At 36.0% G+C, this 6,415-nt stretch overlaps 1 protein-coding gene across 1 annotated transcript in view; it reads right to left on the bottom strand.

Moving 5' to 3' along the window:
- The window catches only part of ralgps1 (Ral GEF with PH domain and SH3 binding motif 1), a 178,395-nt gene that overhangs the window by 112,186 nt on the left and 59,794 nt on the right, over window positions 1-6,415 (bottom strand). The window lies entirely within an intron of this gene.

The raw sequence follows: 6,415 nt of genomic DNA, 5'->3' as shown, positions 1-6,415 counted from the left end.
TATATATATAATTAAAATGCTTTACATTCTTGTAGCAGAAGAGTTAATCATTGACAATACAAAAAGCGGCTTTAGAATACAATGTATTGTTTACTACCATATTATTGATCATAAGTCAATCATTGGCACACAGTTCACAGCAATCCATTTCACAAGTGAATTTGTCAATCAGTTGGAGATTTATTATGAGGGCTTGTTTAAGGCCTGTCAATTTACACCTACGTTAGACGTCTCGGGTGTGTTGCGTCATAAACATAAAATGTTTAGGTCACTGTGTCAAGATAAATATAGTTTAATACTCAATCTTTAAACACATCTTGAGATCCCTTAGTTCGCATTTGCGCTCCTTCGAGTGTTTTGAACACAAGAACGTAACGCATGTTTGTGTTGTTCTGCCTACTGAAGTGTTTTCTTCACTGTAAAAACTGCATATTACTCATACAGCTGGAATTTAACTTACTGCCCTCTGGAGTAAAAAGGTGGTACTGCAAGCTTGCATTTCTCAGGAATCTTCCTTGTTATGGTCCGTGGGCATGCGATTAATTGCGTAATTCTTTTTAACATGTTATTTTTGGTAAAATTAAATCGCACTGAATTAACACATTAAATCGACAGCCCTAATATATATATATATATATATATACACACTACAATTGTCAAAATACAATTGTCTGTGGTAATAATATGCAGCCCGCAAATGCTGTCGATAGAACTTAAAAGTGGAGTGTTTCCAAATAGAACTGCAAAAACTGTTTGTGTCATTGGATGAACAGACACACAATTTCACCCCAAACTCGGGAGATGCGCAAATAAACAGAGCAATGTTTTGAAAGTGCAACAGTGTTTACACAAATCAGCAAAATCTATTTACAATATGGATTACTTATAGTTGTCTCTGCATATTTAGCTGGCAGATTTGAAACATCAAAACATTGAAAAAATTAAATATATCCCCTGTACTGTTAGTGTTATAAAATAAACAATATTGTTTCAATCCCTGAAAGCACAACTTGCATTTCACTTCATGCCTAACTGTCGTTTAAAAAAAAGCATGAAAAGAGTGCTTGACAAAATCCCAATCCCTTAATTTAATTTACCTTTCTTTTGTCCCAATGGGGAACGGAATTGGCCACTAGAGAATCGAAGTGGAAACTGAAAGATAAGACGTGACAGGCTGCTAAACCTCAGCCACGCCAGACAGTCTTTCTGTCCCTGCGGTAGACCCCACTTTTTAAACTGCCTGCTGCTGAGAGAGCTCTCTTTGCTTAAAAACAGCAGCATATTACCAGCGTACCCTGCAACTAAACCACAGGGTACAGGGACCAAGTTTTACACTGTGACATCTGAGAAAGGGCTTTCTGTTTGAGTGGGATGGAAAATGAGACCTAGAGGGACAGAGGGAGTTACTGACATGCTGCCCAAGTGGAAGCAGACTCTCATTGTGGATTATGTAAAGGAAATTCAGCTAATGAGAAAGATGTGTGTGGGTGGCAGAGGGGAGACACTACGCATCCGTTTTATTCAGTGTTCACTATCATTAATAAAAACTCAACGGAAACATTTTATTCACTGGAAGAAAAAAAAAATCTGAAAACTAAACCAAAATACAATTGAATGATTACAAAAATACATAAAATGAAATAAAATTGATGTTGAATAATTTTAGTTTTAGTTTCTGATACTCAGAATATTATAAACATAAAAACGGCAGTAGAGTTATTTTCATGATTTCAGTTAATGCCATAACTTTGGCTGTCCTAAAATCCTAAAACTAAAATGAAACCTTAAAATACTATATCCAGTTATGTGCATAAGAGAAATGAGAGGGATCATAAAAAAATACATGTTTTCTTTAGTTTTTTTTACTGTACAAATGAAGCTATTTGATATATAATTGATATTGTCATACACTGATGAGCCAAAACATTATGACCACTCACATGTGATGCAAATGACCATCTTCTAACAAGGCCACATGTCAAGGTCTGGTAGTTATGGTGGTAAGCGAACATCAGTTCTTGTTGTCAACTTGTTTAATGCAGGAGAAATGGGCAGGAGTAAAGACCTGATCGACTTTGACAAGGGCCAAATTGTTATGGCCAGACGATTAGGTCAGAGCATCTCTGAAATGGCAAAGCAGACCAGGTACACCCCTTCATGGCAATGGAATTCCCTGATTGCAGTGGCCTCTTTCAGCAGGATAATGCTCCCTGCCACACTGCACACATTGTTTGGGAATGGTTTGAGGAACATCATGAAGAGTTCAAGGTGTTGCCCTGGCCTCCAAATTCCTCAGATTGCTCTCCGGTTAAGCATCTGTGGGATGTGCTGGACCAACAATTCCGATCCACGGCAGCTTCATCTCTCAACTTACATGACTTGAAGGATCTGCTGTAAATGTCTTGTCAGATACCACAGGACAGCTTCAGTGGTCTTGTAGAGTTCATGCCCGGTTGGTGCTGTTTTGGCAGCATGCGGAGGACAAACAGCATATAAGGCATAAGTCATAATGTTTTTGCTCATCGGTGTAAATTCCACAAGACAAAATAATAAATGTAATTTGCAAACATTTTCAAAAGTTAAAATTTCTATGGTTCTTAATATGGTGTGTTGCTTCTTGATGATCAATTTCAGTCTTTTGTGATATTTGCGCATGAGTGCTTTGTTCTGAGCAGTAAGGCAGCCCACTGTTCTTAAGAAAACTCTGCACAATCTTTGGTAGTTCTTCCCAACAATGTTGAGATGCATCTTTTCACACTTTGCACAATTGACGGACTCATGCACAACTATTACAAAAGGTGCAAACATCCATTGATGCTCAAGAAAGCAATACACTATATTAAGAACCAAGAATATGTAAACTTTTGTTGTGTAGATTGTTTATTCTGATCATCTATTGTGGTAGAGACAGTATGTACAGTAAATATATGTTTTGTAGCTTCAGAAGGGCAGTACTAAATAGCCAAGAACAAGGGATGATTTGAATAACAACCCTCTGAAGTTATTTTTGACTTGCTTGCTAGTTATTCACATACCACAATGACACAGGAGCACCTGGAAAACTACAGCTCTGACCATGAGCCTGGGCCTCAAGCATGTGGCAATGATATACAGTCTGCACAAAATCAAACATCCATGTCTAAGGAAACACAAACAAGGCTTCTCGTAAAATAAGACCACAGATTAAGACAGATCCACAGGCCTCCTAAACATAAAGCTTCACTATCACTCACTGATGGGTCAGGTTGATGTGTCTGTAAATCATTGTGCACTGGGTTTCTTCAATGATAAGAATGTCTAGCAGACAGAAGCATCATGTTCATTTAAACCACATGTGCCACCTCAAATTTTTGAGCCAATTGGACTATAAACACAACTTCAAATAAATAAATGATAGATGGAGAAAAAAATGTCCAGAACATTGAGGCAGAAATCACACATTCACATAAAAACATACAATTATAATGATAATAACTTTGATCAGAATCGCACCTCCCACCGATAATTTGCATCAAACTGAAAATTATCACCTTCTACCCATTCTCATGTTGCTCGAAACTCTTTTCTCGCAGAATACAAAAGGAGTAATTATTAAAATGACAAAGCTGCTATTTTCCATTCAACAAACATTAATAGTGGTCACTGGCTATCATTTTTGCTTTTGGTTTATTAAATAAGATATATTAGGTCAGAATTTGAAAATGGAGGGGTCACCTTGCCTGTTAAAAGGGATACTTCACCCAAAAATGAACACTGTCTCATAATTTACTCATTTAATCATTTTCCTCATGCCATCCCAGATGTCTATGACTTTCCTTCTTCAGCAGAACACAAAAGAAGAATATTGCAGCTCTGTTGGTCCTTACAATGCAAGTGAATGGTGACTAGAAATCACATAAATGCCAAATAAAATTAATCCATAAGACTCCAGTGGTTTGCATTTCTTCAAAAGCAATTTGAAAGGTGTGGGCGAGAAACATATCAATACTGAATTCCTTTTTTACAATAAATCTACACTTTCACTTTTAAAATGTCTGGTCACCATGCACTTGCATTGTAAGGACCGACATAGCGGATATAGTCTTCTAAAAAAATTGTTTGTGTTCTGCAGAAGAAAGTCTGAAATATCTGGGATGGCATGAGGGTGAGTAAATGATGATCATTTTTATTTTTGGGTGAACTAATCCTTTACACGCACAACACTTTAAAAAAATAAAAATAAATAAACAAATAAAACATATCACTAAGCCACCATGTCTCACACTTAAAGAACTACTGAGTTGTTAAAAAAAGTTTCTTTGTTTTTGGTCATGTCTTATCTCATCAAGGTCACCAAAGCAAGCCTAGACTGACACTGGTGCCCCCTCGAAAGAAAGAAAGAAAGAAAGAAAGAAAGAAAGAAAAAAGAATGTGCAGGAGTTTTTTAATAAGTGAGAAATAGGCGCTACAATGAGAAATTGGTTTAGGCCGGTGTGTGATTAGTGCCAGAATTACAGAGAAGGTGGAACTCACATTTGACATTGTTTTTCACAAAGCTGCAAAAGGAGACACTGAAATCAGGTATGTTTTGCACAATTAAAGCTACCTAAAAATGTGCAGGAAGGTACTTAGGATTTTCTTGTATTTTCCATCTGACAAAAACAGTTAAGTGGACATTCATGCAATGCAGAAAGCATTAGCTGTAAAGTGCACAATGAGATATTTGACCTTAAGCAGAATTGTAGAAAGACCCCATTAAATGGTCTGACAAAATGTAATTTCTTTCCAGTGTTGGTTAATACAATTTAGTTCATGTCACAGCCTGACAAAACCATGATTTGCTACTTGATATTGCTAGTCATTGGCAGGTAGTACAAGGGGAGAGGACATTCTCATTTTTGAGAGCATTTCATTGGACACAAATTTGTAACCACCCCTGAGCAGGAGATGATGTCATCAATACATTTTTGATGTATTGATGACAACCAAAATGTTGGTAAATTTTGAATGAAAAAAAGAATGGGCACTTTAAATGTTCATGAGTAAAGTTAATTTTGTCCACTTTTAGGAGTAAACTACAAAATAGATGGCCTCAAAACAAACAGACATGGACTAAAAGACACAAAGTTCACAATCCCATAATCTTATATTAAAGGCATCTTAAAACATTTTGTCTTGGATTTACACTGACATCTAGAGGCCTGGATGTAGCATCATTCAAATGCAAAAGTTTTCACTTTGAAGAAATTCATTATTCACAGTCAGTCATGATTCATTTAATCCAAGAGTGAACCTGTCCATAAAACAGGGTGGTTACAGAGATTAAGCAAGTCGTTTTCAGCTTGTAATGTGATCAAAACATGGCTGCCCCCATGAGGAGACCCTCTATATTTAGAATAAATACAGCTTTTGGATACTGATAAGCCTGGAGGCTTCATCTCATGTGAGTGCTCATAATTTTATATATACATTATGTTTCAAAATAATGACTAATTTCTTAAGGAGTAACATTTTTTTAATGAGGAAAAAAATACTTTATATTTTTTGCTTATCGTATTGTGAGTATGGTGGACAAATCCATTTGCCCTATGTATCAATATGCAAAGTTCTTCAGATCTGCTACTTGCTATGGTGTGGTACATTGTTACAGAAACTTGAGATTGCCAGGTCAAGCAATGGCTACAGATGAAGTCAAGTAATGATAAACAAATCAAATGATGACATGAAGAGCACTTTTCACTGGATTCTGAACTAGAGGAGCATATTGAAACGCCCTCTAATGGACACAAAAGGAAATTAAGATGAGGCAAGGCCAAATAGTATATCCAAATTTATATTAACCCTATCAGCACCAATCACCTACATTTACAAACATGTAAGAAACAATTATATCTTCAAAGCAATTCAAACATTGACACATTTTGAATGAGGACTGTGGAAAATATTGCAAGGCTTGCTAAAGTCCAATGAGGATGTCCCACATAGGCATCCTCTCTCTGACTCAGATTTTACTTTTGTTAAAAAAAAAAAGCATCTCAAGATTTAGTAACAGGCTTGATAAAACCATTAAAGGAATAGTTTACCCTAAAATGAAAATGCTGTCATAATTTACTCAATAATGTTGTTCCAAACCAACTTTTTTTTTTAATGCGAAACGCAAAATATATATTTTTATGAATATCCTGGTCCATCTTCTCAATAAAATGTCAGTTGATAGTGATTCACTGTAAAGCTTAAAAACAAAAATAACCCAAAAGTATCATAAAAGTAGTCCATGTGACTAGTCAAATTCCAAGTCTTTTGAAGGCATAAAATAGGTTTTGGTGTAATTTTCCAGTCAAAATCTCGACATCTATCATGAGTTCATGAGCACTGTGAAAGAAGCTACATAGTGGCACGCATTTTCATGTGGGAACTTGTTTTTAGCACTAAACAT

This window comes from Xyrauchen texanus, chromosome 27 (genome assembly GCF_025860055.1).
Source record: "Xyrauchen texanus isolate HMW12.3.18 chromosome 27, RBS_HiC_50CHRs, whole genome shotgun sequence".
Classification (NCBI taxonomy): domain Eukaryota; kingdom Metazoa; phylum Chordata; class Actinopteri; order Cypriniformes; family Catostomidae; genus Xyrauchen; species Xyrauchen texanus.
The sequence above is the reverse complement of the archived record's forward strand: the minus strand, read 5'-3'. Positions and strand labels throughout refer to the sequence as shown.